At 47.5% G+C, this 18412-nt stretch overlaps 1 protein-coding gene across 3 annotated transcripts in view; it reads left to right on the top strand.

The window, feature by feature from the left end:
* Positions 1 to 18412, top strand: part of LOC138566803 (zinc finger FYVE domain-containing protein 1-like) — a 730070-nt gene that overhangs the window by 413152 nt on the left and 298506 nt on the right. The gene's annotated exons all lie outside the window — the stretch shown is intronic.

The following is an 18412-nucleotide window of genomic DNA, read 5'->3' as shown; positions in this document are numbered from 1 at the left end:
CTAAAGGGGCACCGAAAATTCCTCGGGTTTGTGGTCCAAGGGCGTCATTACCAGTTCAAAGCCCTCCCCTTCGGACTACGGTCGGCACCCAGGGTGTTCACCAAGTGCCTTGCACCGGTGGCGGCGCAGCTGCGCCGCGAAGGGATCCACGTCTACCCCTACCTGGACGACTGGCTCATCCGAGCCAAGACAAGGGAGCTCGCCGTGGTTCACACGGCAAGGACCGTCCAACTTCTCACGGACTTGGGATTCTCCGTGAACTACGCCAAATCCCACCTGGTGCCCGCGCAAGACGCTCTGTTTCTGGGAGCGAGGCTCAACACAGTGTCCCTTCTGGCCTCCCCATCGGAGGAGAGGACCAGGACCATCCTGGGCATGGTGCAGCGGATGTTGGTGGCCGACGCGGCCAAGGTGAGGTCCATCAAGTCCCTCCTCGGAATGATGTCTTCCTGCATCTCCTCATTCCCATGTGCAGGCTCCGGATGCGCCCGTTGCAGGAGTTCCTGGACGCGCGCTGGATCCAAACGACGGGCAGCTTCGAGGAAAGGATCACACTCGACGAGAGTTTCCGACGAGCGATCCGGTGGTGGGGCACCCGCGCGCATCTGACGGCGGGCATGGACTTCCAGACCCCACCCCACCAGGAGACAGTGACCACGGATGCCTCCCTGGAAGGGTGGGGAGCGCACACCGAAAATCTGCAGGCAAGAGGCCTTTGGCTCCCGACGGAGAAATCCCTACATATCAACGTCCTGGAGCTCCGTGCAGTGTTTTGGGCCCTCAGGTCCTTCCTTCCGTCCCTCAAGGGCAAGGTGATGAGGATCTTCACCGACAACACCACCACCATGTTTTACATCAGGAAACAGGGCGGAACCAGGTCCCCAGCACTGTCCAAGGAGGCGCAGGACCTGTGGCATTGGGCAGTCGCCCAAGGGATGTTTCTGGTGCCGTTTCATCTGGCAGGGATAAAAAACACCATCGCCGACTCACTCAGCAGGGAGCTGTGCTCGTGCCACGAGTGGGAACTACTGCAGGATCTAGTGGATTGCCTCTTCCGACGGTGGGGCACACCCCAGATCGACCTGTTCGCGACGGCGACGAACACCAAGTGCTGGAGGTTCGCCAGCAGGTTTCCCCAGGCGAGGAGCATGGGCGATGCTTTCTCGTTCCCCTGGGATGGCCTGTTCCTCTACGCGTTCCCTCCTTTGCCACTGCTAATCCGGCTCGTCAACCAGCTCAAGAGGTCACGGTGCAGGATGATCCTCGTCGCACCTGCGTGGCCGAGGCAGATATGGTTCCCGGACCTTCTGGACTTGTCAGCGTCCCCGCCAATCAAGCTGCCGGTGGACGCGGATCTGCTCTCCAGGGAAGGAGGCGCCATCCTCCACCACGACCCGAAATCGCTGAACTTGCAGGCCTGGCTCCTGCAGCGCTAGAGTTTGGAGGATACGACATACCGGCCGACTGCAGAGAGGTTCTTGCAAAGGCCAGGGCGTCCTCGACTCTTAAATGCTACGGACACAAATGGAAGAGGTTCTCTGTCTGGTGCCACGCACAGAAGATTAACCCTCTACGGATTACGGCTCCCCAAGTACTGCCGTACCTGCTGACGCTGGCCAAAGCTGGACTGGCACACGCGTCCATCAAGATTCATCTTGCTGCGATCTCCCGATACACCAGAACCAAGGGGCGGACGTCCTTGTGGTCTCATCGTCTGGTGAAAGAGTTCATGAAGGGACTGTTCAGATCGTTCCCGCCGGTGAAGGCTCTGGCCCCGGCGTGGGAGCTCAACGTGGTGCTGACCAAGCTCATGGGACCTCCGTTCGAGCCTCTGCACTCGGCCCGTTGAAGTTTCTGTCGTGGAAAACAGCGTTTCTTGTGGCCATCACCTCCGCACGACGGGTGGGAGAGATCCAGGCCCTTTCCTGCAAGGCCCCGTACTTGACTTTTCACGACACGAGGGTAGTGCTCAGGACGCACCCCTCCTTCATGCCCAAGGTACCGTCGGACTTCCATCTCAACGAACCCTTGGTGTTGCCTGTATTCTTCCCGTCGCCTTCGTCGCCGGCTGAGAGGACTTTGCACTCGCTGGATGTGGCTAGAGCGCTGAAGTTCTACGTGGACCGCACAAAGTGTTTTTGGAAGACGTCACAACTCTTTGTGAACTTTGGACCTGTCAATCAGGGGAAGGCTCTCTCGAAGGCTTCCATTTCCAGATGGCTCTCCGGCTGTATCATGTACTGTCATCGGTTGGCAAACCGACCGCTGCCTGGCCGTCCGAGAGCCCATTCCACCAGAGCGATCGCAGCTACCACGGCGTTCCTTTCTGGTGTGCCCCTGCTGGACATATGCAGGGCTGCTACGTGGAGGTCGACGCACACCTTCACGAAGTTCTACTGCGTCGATCGGGATTCCAGGGAGGAGTCCAGGGTCGGCCAAGCAGTGCTGCGCAACCTGTTCGCCTGAGGTGAGCCTGGTGAGGAGGTAAGATGCTTAATGTTGAGTTTGATGCAATGCTTAATGTTGAGCCTTTGCCACCTCCCGTGGTTGTGCATGTGTGTACTGCTATGTATTCTTTATTCATGAGCATGTGAATCCATGCCAGACCCCATGCTGGAGAAGGAACAAGTTACTTACCTGTAACTGTTGTTCTCCAGCATGGGTCTGGCATGGATTCACATGCGAACCCTCCCGCCTACCCCTCTGCGGCTCTTCACTTGGTCATACTGCCACTTCACGTGCTTCCAAATCTGAAGATGGCTGCCAGAGGCGGTGCTTAGGTAGAGGGCAGTCATTGGCTGTGGTCAGTATGACGCAGAGACCAGTGATTGGTTATTACTACGAAAGACAGATCAGAAATGAAACTGATACTGGTTTTTTCTTTACCGAGGATTCCCAGCCTGACGACGGGGAATATTCATGAGCATGTGAATCCATGCCAGACCCATGCTGGAGAACAACAGTTACAGGTAAGTAACTTGTTCCTTTTCATTCAATGCAATTTAGACATATGCATTCATTGCATGTATGGGCTGCATGTTTCCAGAGTCAAAAACAATTGTCCATGAACTTCTGGCAGACCATCCAACCTTCTCTTATGTAAGGAAGGCATGGTATCGAGCAGTAGACAGACACAATGGATAGAAGTTTTGAAAACCTTTATTTACACTTTGGATTGGGATGGTAGAATTCCTAACTGGCCCTAACTCTAAAATGGAAGTAATCTCGACCATTAAACAAAACAAAATACGCCCAAGTCAGTCTGGTCAAACTAAAAAGGTTTGTATTTAAAAAAAAAAAAAAATTAAAAAAAAAAAAATGCGCCTTGAAACACTTGTGTATAGGCGCGTTATAAATGCCACATCACATCATACTTGTAGTTCTTCGTAGTTTCCATTCTCTTTCATTTGACTGCGTGACCTTTTCCAAAGTTCTTATATTTTAATTTTGCCCACTTGGCTTATTTCACAGTTTACAAATGTCACTTTCTTTTTATTCAACTTTGATTCCTTATTGAGGTTTCCTTTGATCCCTGCTTGTAATATCTTTCACAACATTTCACTGAGACTTTCGAATGTACGACTTCATCTCGCAGGACCACTCTGCTACTTTGTATCCTTGTCTTTCAACAATTGTCCTTTTGCATTCAGGTTTAATCGTCACACGCGCAACCTTCAGCTTTCAAATTACAGTCACTTTTCCTTGAACATCAACCAGACTTTTGGTTCCCTGGATAACTCACTGGCTATATTAATTGAATTTCTTTCATCTTTTCGCCAGAGCTCAAGGCCGTTACCAACGCCTCTTCTGCTCCTCCACAACTCTGCCATTCACCCGCGAGGGTCGCTTGCTGCTTTCTGTTAACTTGAAGGTTTCTTTCATCTGCTCACTCAGCTTTGCTCTTCGAATGCCTTGCCTGGCTTTCTTTTGATCCCCTTAATTGTTGATCAGCCCTTTGGCCTTCCACAGTCTCGTTCGCATCAGCCTCACAAGAGCTGTTCCTTCTCGTACCTTGCCTTGCTCAAAGTGTGCCTGTGCGCGTCACCTTTTATCTTCACAGGGAGTGTTAACAAGTGCAAGTGTACATTGTTAGGGCTACCTGCCCAACTCTGCCTGGCCTCATTACAGTGACAGTACCAATGCAAGTCAGGGTAGGTAATCCTTCTAGCCTCATTCCTCATCTTCCTTGGTGCAGTACTTTTGTCAAAGTAAAGTGAAGAGGAATTATGGGAGTTGTAATTTCCCATAAAATAAGCAGGGATAGGGGTTAGATGGGTTGTGGAAACAGGGGGATACCATGTCTCACCATGGGTGCTTCTCCCCCACTCCCAAAGGACCCCCTACGCAGGTACCTAGATTGTCTGGCTCCTAGGGGTTTGTTTTGTTCGAGATGGGTTTGAATTTGGTTATATGCTATTTTATCGATGATTTTTAGAAGAAAGGGGACCGTGGTTATAGGCCTGTAGTTGGTTGGAATTAGTGGGTCGAGCGAGGGCTTTTTTAGTAAAGGTGTGACACAGGCTTTTTTAATGCTTGCCGGGACTAGGTTGGTGCAGAAGGATGCATTGACAAAATTAGTGATAATCTGGGTGAGGGTAGGGCCACATAGTTTGACTAAATGTGCTGGGAAATGGTCTCCTTTGCATGTGGATGCTTTAAGTTTACCTATAGTTTTATGCACCGTTTCTTGGGAGACTGGTGAGAAATAGAAAGCTGGGGTATTGCATACTGTGGATCTGGAGTTGGTGTCTACCAAAGTATGTTTATAAGTTAGTATTTTTCTTTTAGTGGTGATTTTATTTTGTAGTAGTTGGATTTTAGCGGTAAGGGCATATTGAATGGTGGTGCACCATTCTTTGCTTGGTTGGACAGGGTTGATGATCGGGATGGAGTTTTCCAGCTCTTTAAGGATGGAAAATAGTTCTTTTGAGTCAGAGGATGCATTGCTGATCCTGGTGTTGATTGAATTTGCTTTATGTGCAATGATGGCTACTTTGTACTTTTTATTTGCAGAGCTGAAGGCTTCAGTTGTTTCAGGACTTTGGGATTTGATGTAACGGTGTTCGCATGCGCCTTAATGCTACTAATTCCTCGTTAAACCAGAATCAGGTTTTTTTGTCTGGTCTAGTTTTGGTGACAGAGGGTGCTAAGGTATCTATTGTATTTGTAAGGCAGTTGGAGTTGGTATCTGCAAGGGCGCAAGGGTTGTTGTTTGTGATTATTTTGTCTGTTAGGGTATTCTTTAGAATGGGGTTGAAGTTTTCAGCTGAAAGTTTGCGAATATTTCTGGTTACATTGGATTCCAAGGTGGTGGGTTTAGACGGGTCGGGTTCAGTGCATGAGGTGGAAAACTTAATGGTATGGTGATCTGTCCAGGACAGAGGCGTGATGGTTTCTACGGAGACTGAGGTGTTGAGGGCTAGTACCCAATCCAGTGTTCTCCCTTTATTGTGGGTGGGCGCATTCACCAGTTGTGTGAATAGCATGTCTTTGAAGGCGTTGTGTAAGGCATCTGCTTTGTGATCATTGCTATCATTGAATCCGAGGTTCAAGTTGCCAAGAACAATACATTTAGTTTTCGGTTTGATAAGTGGGGTAAGCAGTAATGGTATGTCTGTCAGGGTGAGAGTTTTTATTTGGTGCTCTGTAAATCGTTACTAAGTTGATAGTTTTATGATTGGTGGCAAGTTTTGTGAGTACAATTTCATATCCTTCTGGATTGTCTATGGGGCATTCCCTTAGTTTGAGATGGGTTTTTGCAATAATGGCTACTCCCCCCACCTACTGATTTGGTTCGATCCATTCTAATGATGGTGTAATTTGGTGGAATGGCAATGCTGAGGATAAGTCCAGAAGCTTGGTGAAGCCAGGTTTCTATCACTATGGGCATATCTAATTCCTGATCAATTGTATATTTGTGGCATGTGCTGCTATGGATCGTGCGTTAACAATTGCTAGTTTGAGTTCAGTGATAGGTTGGGTCTGAGGTTTAGGTACAGGGTTGGCGTTACTGCCTTTGTTTAGAATGGCTTGATGCTTGCTGGTTTTTGTGTTGGTAATTTTTTGACGATTGGGTGGGCTGTCCCCTGTAGGAGTCGTGGTCTTGCCTTGGGAGGTGGCATTGGTACTTGTTTAAAGGTCTGTGACCTGAGCCATTGATTTCTAGTAGTGGTCAGAGTAAGGTTCAGTTTACATTGTTCTTTTTTGGTGTGATCTATATTAGGGCAAAGCGGGAGATGTGTGTCTGTGATCTAAGTCGGTCACATATCACTGTGCCTACATAAGGGTTGGAATTTCTTTTGGGTTTAATATTTTTGGTAGGATTACATGGGATGGACTTTTTGATTGCTGCTCAAAGTTCCCAAGGGATTGTTCTGGTCCTGATAGAGAGGGAATGGCTTTATGTTGGGAAGGAATGGGGTGGTGCAGGGGATGGGATGGGGGTTTGGTGTCTGGGGCATGCTGGTCTACTAAGACCGTCTAAATGGGAGATAAAATGAGATCCTGTACAGAGCAGGTCAGCGGGTACAATACAAAAGGGAAACATGATAAGAATAAACCAGGCTGACATAGCTAACTATTGGTGGTCGATGAGCCCTAGCTTACCCTTAAAAATGATCTAAGTCAAGATAGGTAGGTGGGTATGACATGGGGTAGTCTAGTACGCTTGATACAACATTTGAGGACAGTAGGTGCATGCAATCGTGAGCCTAGCTGTAGTCTGTAGGCAGGATACGGTACAAGTAGTTTATAGGCTACCTACAGCAGGGCACATTTGGTTATGGTACACAGTGCTAAATAAGTCTATCCTAAGCGTTAATGATGCAGCACAGAGGTAGGGTAGGGTAGGGAGTTAGAACTAACATACGGCTTTGCAACATCACAATCAATGGCGACTAGCGCTAGTGGAGATGCGGGGCTAGTAGTGTGGCAGTGGCATTATGAACATGAGCATGAATATCTGAGATAACGGCGTGATGGCGATAGGCACACGGTACATGTAGTTAAATCACAGTATATCACAGTATAAAACCCCATGGTAGGAATGTTTCTGATCAAAGTCTTTAATCATGGGTGTAATCATAAAGCGTAGTACTATGATACCATTGGTATCGGGCTGCCTGGGTGGCGACGCAGCGCAGCTTCCAGACCGGTGCTGATAGGTTGTCAGACAGTCAGGGGCAAGAATAGTTCAGTAATAGTACTCACAGGGATTGTAGGTGGAGGGGCATAGTTCCTGGCCGAGAGCGAAACAGTTCCAGACAGGCTGGGACAGGCGACGGCCTTGCAGACGTGGGCCTTTCTGCAAGTGGGCCCGCTCACGCCTTTGGTAGTGGATTGGCTCTTAGATAACGAGCTGCAGCCAATCGGGTGCTGGTTCAGCATGAAGTTCTGCTGGCTGGGCCATTTCGAATATGGCAAGAAACAAGGACGGCCATCTTAGAAGGGGTATAGCCTCGTGCTATACAATGGTGGCAATGTGAGAACACAGGTTTCACTGTGTCGGGAAGCTGGAGAGGGGCACTTAGTTCCTAGCAAGTTTATAAAATAGATTTTGATGTCGGATTACCGCGCGGACTGCGCTAAGAATCATCTTTGCGTCTCCCAGCTACTGCAGGGGCGTTGTAGCCATGAGGCTTACCTCAGGTGGCACGTGCCAATCACATGTCCCACGGCCTCAGCTTTACTGTCCAGTTGATTGGTGGGAGGTGTACTTGGCTTGTTAAGGGTTACATTTTAATTGATTGGTGGCAGGTGCTCTTGGCTTGTTACTTTCCAATTGATTGGGAAGTAACAAGCCAAGGTGGTGTTGGCTGCGCCGAGTGTAGGAGTACCCTTGTCTCGATTCTCTTTTTTTTTTTTTTAAACGTATTTTATTGGCATTTATACATGTAAGCTTTGATTGGCTTGTGACAAATTAGGAATTAACAATTTGTCTAGTGATTATGTGTGATAACATTTAACAAAAAACAACATAATGAACAAATAAAACAGTCTTCATTCGGTGCTATGGTGTCTTCAGCGTCTGTTCAGGGGCAGAGGTGGAGGGGAGCAAAGATTCAGGTGCCGAGAATGCTCCAAGTCGGGCATCTTCAGGAGTTTGGGTAAGTCTCTTTCTGACGTTGTGCTGATCCGGGCATTCCCTTCAGGGGGGTTTGTGTTCCGCGGTAAAGGGTATATCTCTCAGAAGGGCTTTCCATGATTAGAGGGTGTCGTTTGCTTCATCCGCTCCAGAGTTGGCCCCTTCTTGCCATGCTCTAGTCTCTGCTTCGGTCCACCTTTCCAACTCCTTGATCCAGCGTTCATACCTCGGACCCCCAGGGGACTTCCAAGCCATTGCTATGGTTCTTTTCGCAAGGAAAATAATAATAATAATAATAATAATAATTTGGCATTTATATAGCGCTACAAACCCTCGGGTATCTGAGCGCTGCTTATTATTACCCACGGTGTGTGGTGCTCATTTATCGACCTCGGAAGGATGAAAGGCTGAGTTTGGCCCCGCCGGGATTCAAACCTGTGCTAGCAGGCTCTGCATGGATGTCAAAGCGAGCGCTCTACTCGCTGTGCCACTTGACCGGCTAAGGATAAGTCCATCAACTTGACAACATGCTTGTATTTACTCATTCTGGGGTGGGCTCCTAGTAAGCAATCCTTCGGGTCCCATTTATATCTGGTAATGCCAGCCGCTGTGCAGGTCTGCTTAACTTTGGACCAGAGTTTCATCGTCTTAGTACAAGTCCAGAACATGTGGAGCAGGTCAGCTGTGTCATTGCCACACCAGGGGCAATTCTATGATGCCTTCTTGTTGAAGCTAGCCGCTTTGGGGTCCTATACGTCCTGTAAAGGACATTCATTTGTATATGCCTGAATCTGGCGTTTCTAGACACCTCCTTAGGGGGTAGAGAAGTATTCTTTCCCATTCTTTGTCCGTCAGTGTGATACCCAGGTCGGTTTCCCACTTTTCCTTCAGTGCTGTACTTTTGGGGTTGGGTTTGTCCATGAATCGGCTGTAGAGCCGGGTCACCGGTTTCCAGCCGTCAGCTAGTTCGTGCATCTTTTGTAGTCAACGATCTGGCATGGGTTCCTCAGGCCAGTTGCCCCATTTTTTCTCTCGCAATCGGTTTGAGTCAATGATACCACAGGAATTGGCCACTGGTGAGCCCCTCTACCGTCTGCATTGATTCGAAGTCTCTGAATTTGCCATCTTCAAACATGTCCCCCCATATGTAGATCCCAACTCTCTCCCAGCTTCTCGCCACCGTGAGGTCTGTTGTAGTTTTACATGCGTCCACCAGGATGGGGGTATTGGGTGAATATGGATGACTCGATTGTAGGATGGAGCAGGTTCTGGTCCAGATCTGTCTGCCCAATTTTGGCGATCATGGGGACGTCCTGTGTCTGTTTCAGTGGGTTCCAGAGTGTCTCTTTGGGGGAACAGATTGGAGGGTATCTGTCTTAATAGTTCCGACTCACTGTTCGACTCGTCCTGAAGCCACCTCGTCACGTGGCTAAGCTGGGTGTGCAGTCATAATGTCGACAGTCATAATGTCGACAGTCATAATGTCGCAGTCAAAATGTCGACAAATAAATGTCGAAAAACAATAATGTCGACAAACAAAAATGTCGACATTTTTCGATATTTTTTCGAAATTTTGTATTTATTGTAAGAATAAATAAATAAATATATATATATAATTAGAATGTGTTGAGTATGAGGGGTGGGAGGGTGGTTGGAGGGGGTGTGGGGGGGTGGCAGGGGGGTGTTGGGTGAGGGGGGCTTGGGGGGGACCCCCCCAATAGTAAATGATACTCTTTTTGGTTATTTATTTATTGAAAAAATAAATAAATATATAATTAGAATGTGTTGAGTTTGAGGGGTGGGAGGGTGGTTGGGGAGGGTGTGGGGGGGTGGCAGGGGGGTGTTGGGTGAGGGGGGGTTGGGGGGACCCCCCCAATAGTAAATGATACGCTTTTTGGTTATTTATTTATTGAAAAAATAAATAAATAAATATATATATAATTAGAATGTGTTGAGTTTGAGGGGTGGGAGGGTGGTGGTGGAGGGTGTGGGGGGGTGGCAGGGGGGTGTTGGGTGAGGTGTTGATAGTTTTAAGTGAAATTTTTTTTGTCGACATTTTTTTTTCGAAAAAATGACTTTTTACATTATAAGTATAGGATGTCGACATTATTATTTTCGACATTTTGACTATAAACCGCTAAGCTGGGCAGCTAGGTAATACATTTGAAAGTCGGGAAGTTGCACTCCACCTTCTTTGTGACGCAGCGTGAGAATTGATAGGGGTAGTTTGTGTCTGGATGGGCCCCATAAGAAGTCTCTTATTAACGTTTCCAGCTTCTTGAAGAAGGGTGGACGGATGTAGTAGTAGATATTTGTGAAGAAGTATAAGAAACGGGGGAGGATTATCATTTTTGCAATGGCTGCTCTGCCCATCATTGCGAGTGCTAATTCCGACCAGAATTTCATGGATTTGCGAAATCCTTTCATTGTTATTTCAGTGTTGTGGTCGTGTGTAAGTTCCGGAGTGAGATGAATGTTGATTCCTAGGGGTCGGAATGCCTCAGGCTGCCATTTTATCCCCACACCTGGTAAGTCAGTTTCTGCCAGGCCTCTGAGTCGGGCCAGTGGGAATGCACAGGATTTCGATCTGCTGAACTTGGTCCCTGAGTAAAGTGCGTAGTTGTCGAGGACGTCTAGTATGACTTGTGCATTTACGTGTGGGTCTTTCACATACAAGAGTACATCTTCCGCGTACAGGGATATTATGGAGTGTTGGTTGACCAGTTTGATGCCTGCGTCAAAGAACTGCTTTCTAAAATAGATAGCAATCGGTTCCAAGCCTAAGATGTAGAACATCACTGACAATGAGCATCCCTGCCTGGTGCCTCACTGTATCGCCCAGGGTTTTGAAATCGTTCCTCCAGTTTTCACTCTTGCCATGGGCGAGTTGTAGAGTACTTTGATCCATCTCACAAAGCCTTCTCCAAATCCAAATTCTCTCAGCACCTCAACCAGCCATTCCCAGAATATGGAATCGAAGGCCTTGATAGCGTCGAATGAAAACACTGCAAGATCTTCGTCTCTTGTGTAGGTTTCCGCCTTGATGTGTAGAAGTCTCCTCATATTAGCCGTGGTATTGCGTCCCGGGACGAAGCCGTTTTGGTCGTCGTGGATTAAGGTTCCCACCACCTTCGCAAGTCTCTTGGCTAGAATAGTGGTCAGGATCTTACTATCATAGTTTAGCATCGCTAGTGGGCGATACGAGTCGCAATCCGCGGGTGGTTTGTTCGGCTTGAGCATGGGGACTATGATTGTCTCCTTCATGGTGTTGGGGAGAATTCCATTCTTGTATGCCTCCATGAAGACCTTGTGCAGTATTGGGGTGATGGTAGCTTCGTAGAATTCGGGTGGAATTCCATCACTACCGGGAGTCTTGCAATTAGCCAGAGACCTGATTGCTTCCGTAACATCTTCTCTGGTGATCTCTGTTTCTAATGCCTCTCTTTGTTCCTCGGACCGTTTCGGGAGCCCAATCTCTTCCAGGGTAGCCTTGATTTCTTCTCTGGGTATTTGCTTGTCGTGGGAGTATAGTCTGGAGTAAAACTCTGCGAAAGCGTTGTTGATATCTTGTTGTGACTTATGTTGTCCCGCTTTCATCTGTGATCTCTGTTGGAAGGTGTCTTGGCTGTTCGCGTTTGCACAACCAGGCTAGTAATCTGCCTCGTTGTTTATCAGCTTCCTTGTGGGCCCTGGCAGTGTTCGTTATGAAGTCAAATTTGGCTAACCTGTCCCAGGCTGTGCGGCATTCGTCGCAAATTTCTTGCAGAGTCGCTTCTACCTCCGGGGTGACGTCAGAGCAGGTCTCAAGGTGTGTTATTTCGGCTTCTCGTTCCTCTAGCGCCACCATCAGGTGCTTCTGGATGCCTCCCGCCCCTTTATCACCTCTCCACATGTCACTACCTTTATAGCCTCTCACTGCGTACTGCAGCTTGATACAGATCCTTTGTTGTTATCTGTGTAGTCCTCTAGTTTGGTACCAAGGTCTTCTCTGAATTCATGATCGGAGAGAGCTGCGGTGGGCATTCTCCATGTCGGAATCGGTGGTCTGGGTCCCCTTAATTTCCATTACCTAGGTATGCTGTTGTGTCTGCCATTGAGATTTGTTCTCTGTCGATGAACAAATAGTCAATCCTTGTGTGGATCTTGTGTGGGGCCGAGTAGAATGGGTAACTTCTCTCGGTAGGGTGTTGTTCTCTCCAGATGTCCACCAAGTTGAGGTGTTCCAGCATGTCGTTAAGTGCTTGGCTGGCAGCGTTATGTGGTTGTTGAGGGGGTGCAGATCTGTCCATGGTTCCGTTTCTGACGCAATTGAAGTCGCCTCCCCATATGAAGTTTCCTTCCCTGTGGTGTGCCATTTTGGCGCATTGGGCTTTGAGGTGTGAGGGTATTCCATGATGCGGAAAGTAGGAGTTCACTAGGCAGACCGCAGTGTGCTCGATGGTTCCCCACGTTATTGGGTACCTGCCTTTTCGGTCGGCCTCCGTGCCTTATAGTTGGAATGGTACGTTCGGGTTCACCCATGTGAAAACCCCTCGATCATAGCTAAAGTAGGGTGCTCCTTTCCCGGTGCCTCCCCATCGTTCTGCCAGCTTGGATGAGGACTCCTCCGACAGGTGGGTCTCTTGAAGCATTGCGATCGAGATCTTCTTTCTGCGGAGATAGGATTGAATCCGATTCCTTAAGTATGAGCCTGAGCCCATCCCTCGTACATTCCACATCATCACTTTCAGTTGTGTTGCCATTGGGATGGAGTGGTGTGCCCTTTGTATCTACCCATTCTGATATTTCTCAGTGGTCGCAGATTTCCCTCTGTGATTCCCGTCCTCGGCTCTTAGTGCTGATCTTGTTCAGTGTCTGTGGTAACCCTACCCTCTGCCTTATTGATTGTGGTGGTGTGAAGACTGTGTAACCAGTGGAACATTTAACAAAACTGGAACTGGTGTGCCCAGCGACTGCATTCTTCTTGCGGTGCTCAGGCGCTCTCGCGCCGTCAGGACCCATCCGGGTATCTGGCTCGAGCAGGGTCGGTCAGGCAACTAGCCTGTCCTGGTCTGTTTGTGGGGGTTGAGTCCTGTTCCTGGTGCGAGGCCAAGCAAAGGCTGCATCTGTTTGGCTAACTAAAGTGTAGGTTACTTCCTTGGTTGCAGATTGCCCATGTTTGGATTGGGGTTGCGATGCAGCAGTTACTCATGTTTCATGCGTGCTGGTAAATGGTTTTCCTCATTTGTCCTTGGGGTGGCTGTCTCCGCCTTCTGCAAGGTTGTTGTCTTCCATCCACATATTGGCGGCTGCTGGGGACTCTGGGAAGATCCCACGACCCTTGAAGATGACCTTTAGCCTTGATGTGTAAAGCAGCATGTATTTTAGGTTTAATTGCCGGAGCCTGGCCTTAATCGGCACGAATGAGTTTCTCTCCCTTTGCACCTTTTGGGATATAGTCTGGATAAATAGTTATTTTGGCGTTGACACGTTCTATGGGCCCCCCTCCCTGGAGTACCTCGGGACGGTTTCTTGGTCCTGGAAATTGAGTATTTTGGCGATTATCGGGTGAGGATGTGAGCCAGGCGGGGGGGGGTTCTTTTGGAGGGACCTGTGCCCTTTCAACTGCGAATCCTTGTGAGTTTTTCTGCGCCTATTTCCTGTTGTAGCAGGGACTCTATGTATGCTGTTGGGTTCAGGCCCTCGTAGCCTTCTGGTACTCCCAGTATTCTGATGTTGCCCCGTCCGGCCCGTCCCTCAGCCTCCTCGGCCCTCGCCTCGAGAATGGCAACTTTCCTCTCGAGGTCCACAACCTTGGCCTTTAATTCAACAGTGTCTTCTGTCGTCTCCCTTGTGGTTGCTTCAGAGTTTGTCACTCTTTCTGTTAAGTTCCTGGCATCTTGATGCACCAGCTGGATATCGGATCTAAATTGGTCTGTCTTCGAGTCTATGAATGTGCGCAGCGATGCTATGGCTTCTAGCACTTGGGATTGACTCTCAGTGGAGTCAGCTCCTTTTGTTTGTATAGGTTCTGGAGTGGCAGGGTGCCAGTTGGATGAGTTCTTCGTTTTGGCAGTGACATAAGTGTCCACTGTAGCAGGTTTCGTTTTACTTCTGGCGGCCATGTTAAAGTCTCAATGCTGTGGCGCTCAGCTTGTCTAGGAAGGATCGTGCTTCAACTCCCACTGTTAGCCCAGTTGGAGGGTCTTGGGGTCTGGTAAATGTGTTGGGGTTAATCTGTTGCAGTTCTTTGGCGAAATGTGAGCCACACGTGACTTGCAGCGCCTACAGTTTGAATATGCCAAATGGTTCAGATGTCCCTTTAGTGCCATGGTGTGGCTCAGAGAATGCCCACGCCAGGGGGAGTGGTGTTTCCCACAACTGCATGGGATCAATGTCCTCTTTCACCTAATGAGTTGTGGGGGGGAGCACCATGGGATTGTAGTTGAAGTGCTTCGAGGCACAAAACAGGGTGGTGGCTTCTGAGGCCCCTCTTTCAAATTATGCGCCCCCCCCAGGCCTCCTCACCTCAGGGTCGTCGGCTTTTGCCCTCCGGGGCTCGTCGATGCAGCAGTCAATCGGGAAGCAGGGGGCCCTCGTTCTCCTGATGCAGCGTCTTTTCACGGTTTCCCGATGTCGCTCGCAGATACAGGCTTTTCTTTAGTCCGATGTGCGCTCCGGCACACATCGGTCAGGCATGGGCAGCTGTAGGGGAGGTCGTGCCTGGCTTCCCCTGCCGTGCCCTTCGTTGGTGCCGGGCATATTATGGGCGGAGCTCCCTCTTCTCACAGGGGCGGCCACCGACAGCAGTTTGGTGAGCGGTCTAAGCTGCTGGGGTTAAGGGAGCCCAGCGGTCTTCGGCGCCACCGCAGGGGTTCCCATTCACGCGGTCGCAGTCCCAGCCCGTCTCTCCCCATGCGAACGCTGCGGTGGGGGTAGCTGGCTGCTACTTCTCGGGTTGTGGTGGCGTCATGCGATGGTCGCCATCTTAGGTGCAGGCGGAGACGGGGGGGTAGGGGCATACGGACAAGTTTACGAACGTTCCGTAACTCCGATTCTTCCACCGAATCACTGTCCCGTGCTGGGATTCGGTTCCTACGCCGTTGTGGTTGATTGCCACGTCAAAGGAGTGCCTGCATCCAACAGAAAAGGATCAAGGTGCAGCGTCTCGGCCGGAGCTCGGCGCCTCAGCCTCTATCCACCATGAGCTCCAGGCCACGCCCCCCCTTTGTCTCGATTCTCATATTGGTATTGTATGTTGTCTTTGTTTCTACTGTCTATGACATATTGTATACAATAAAAATGAGTGGTGTATTGAGGAATTGTTAGACTCTATTCATTACGGTTTTTTGTTTGTTTTCAGATGTAAAGATGTTTTTGAATATGTTTTAAAAAAAATGGTGTATACACGTTTAAAAAATATAAACAAAGTGATTTTTACAATTATTTTTAAATACATTTCTTAGAAACTGCAAACAATAGGGACTGTTTTAAACCCAGTTTCTGTTTGTTTAGTCCTCTTGATTATGTTGGTTCTGAAAATTGAGGTATTTTTCACACCGTCCTTCTCCTTGATTAGGTGTTGTATGTTTTTTCCATGCCTCCCATTAAAAGCACTGTATTCATGTACAATTTGATGAAAGACAAACCATGCATGTATTTACAAAAGTATTTAAAAGACTACGAAAATAATTACATGCCACTATCCAGCACGTCTGGCTAGTGTGCAAGAGTATTAACAGTGATGTTAGTCGTAATGCGTATCACTTCCAGTGTGGATAACCATTTTATGTGTCATAAATCCCCTCAGTCCCTCCTCCTTTTGCTGAATTATGGGGTTGTGTTGTCCATTTTTATGTTACTGATAATGCTTGTTTTTATAAAATGGATGCCATTCTGGCACAGGGACACTGAATTGTATAACTTAAGCATTTTGTAAGTAACGCAAATGTTCTTCCCCCTCCATCTTGGGATGTGTATATGTGGTGAGTCAGAAGAAGGAAACAGACACTCATAGGACATGTTTCACATGGTTTTATTAAAGGAAAACTATAAGGCCTAACTGTCCCTATCACTTTGGGTGGTCCCTACTTGTATTACTAAGGTGCATGCCAGTAATTCGTTAACACCCAAAGGAATAAGTCTGTCTAAACTCACCTAACTGACCCTGCCACTATAACTAACTTGGGTGAGACGAATGGCTCCCTTCTCCTGAGGATACTTCTGGTACCAGTTTTAGGACTCCTTAGTAATATATAATCTTCTGATAGTCTCTAGTTATTTCTTTTATCAGTCTCTAATATTTCAAGAGGGCTATTAGCTTTTCTCTCCGCATTGCGAGTAGCCTTAGTGGATCTTTTATAAGATCTGTACTCCTGGTTACTAGATTCAAAGTTTTCTTGAAAAATACTAAATCTCTGGTATGCCCTCCATCCTGGACAATTGTGGTTCACCTTGTTCTGGTCTATTTGATTTTGTATTATGTTCAACTGGACAGTTCCTCTGAGCTCTGGCTCATAATAGTCTCCTTCTCTTATGTCATTCTCTTCTTGTATAGAATACCACTGCCCTTTGCCCTTTTCCCAGGGTATTTATATGCACTGTTCCTTTATTTCACTTTCAAGATTTTCAACAGTTCTTTCTCTTATATCACAACATAAGTTCATCAGTTTCTCGTTCAACTTTTCCTCGTAAATTGTACTGGGACGAGTTTCTTGCAAGGTATGATTCTCTTCTTTGGGCCTTCCATCATTCCCGTTCTCCCTGCGTTACATCCTACTGTGAAGGAGAATGTCTTTGGTATTCTGGTTTCTCTGGGAGCTACTCTCTTGCTCTGTATTTCCGTCGGCTTGCTTTCGCCGGTGTTTCGTTCCACAGATTTTCTCTTTTCCTTGCGTTGTCCTGGTGTTTTGCTAAGTGACTGGACCCCTTGTTGCTTTGTGCTTTCTGTTGTATCAGCAATCCAGACACATGAAGTCCTTCTAAACTTTGGACACGTTCACCACTGTGTTTTATTAAGTCCAGACATCGCTAAGGATTTCGCAGATAAGCCGAACAAGAGAGACTTGAATCTGTCCATTTGTGAGCGCATGTACACAATCAAGCTACTACTCCTGAGTCACTATCGGAAAATTAGCAAACATCCATGTGCACCACCCTTGAAACGAGAGTACTTCGCGCATGCGCAAGAGATTAGTGTCTCGCCACGGAACTCGCGCATAGCATAGATGGCAGGCTTATAATGACTCAGTCTTTTCACATGCAATCACTATCTAGAGACCAGCCTAGGAGACTGCAAGCCAAAAGACCTAGGTAAGCAGACCGCAGAGGCTGTATAAACACTCCATATACCATGGCACAGGTCCCACAACAACCCCCAGATTGCCAGGTAACACAGCTGCTTACCAGCCCTTACAGTCAACAATGAAACATGTATTCAAACAATTTACTCCTATATATATTCTCCCATCGGCAAGCCACCCAACAACTGCGTGCAGCCAAGAATACATTTAGGTAATGCTTTATCGGTGACAGGACTCTCAGCCTCCTTCATAAAAAGAAGCATACATTGCACAAAATAATACTAAGAAGCTGTTTTTCTCTAGTTATCCTCCTCCTCCCTCTTTCTATTTTCAATCGACACACCCAATTTGTACTCCATGTGGATGAAACAACCACATCCCCATTATGTGCCACTAATTTAAATGTATTCCAAATGGACATGGGCACATGTAATTGATTTATTTTATCCTCTGTTGTTTATTATTATAACGTGTGTTTTGGGCACCTTACGAATCATTGATTGGATTGTGATATAACAATCTCAAATGTTCTCTCTTCTGTCAAAATTCTTAAAAATATTTCTTTTTAAATTGTATTTCACCAAGACCTGTATTGATTCAGCCTTGGGAAAGACCTGCATGGGTGGAAACCCGTGTCGGCTGAACTACCTAAACCACTGATTAAACCCTTTATATGAAAACTTGAAAAACGACTTATACTTTTACATTTACCAGCGTGAGATTTCCGGGATTCAACCCCTCTTTTTAACATGGTCTAGAAACTTAATGTCACTTTCGCAATGTTCGAAAGTGAATTTTATGCAATGATGTACTTTTGCTTTATTCAATTCACTGAAGAACTATTGGAATTCTTCTGGGGTGCTCGATCAATTTATACATCTGTGATTGGTATTTAAATCATTACCATAATCCCAACTACTACATTTCAACTGTAATATGTTCAATGGATGAAGATATTACCAATCTAGACAGGAGAAGGGGGCAGTAAGGTTTCAAGAGAGAACATGACAAAACAGCAACCCTGAAGGATATCCTCATTTATTAAGGA

The sequence above is a fragment of the Ambystoma mexicanum genome, chromosome 2p, assembly GCF_040938575.1.
Source record: "Ambystoma mexicanum isolate Mex_15411 chromosome 2p, UKY_AmexF1_1, whole genome shotgun sequence".
NCBI lineage: Eukaryota > Metazoa > Chordata > Amphibia > Caudata > Ambystomatidae > Ambystoma > Ambystoma mexicanum.
Note: the sequence above shows the minus strand (reverse complement) of the source record. Positions and strands in the feature narration are given on the sequence as shown.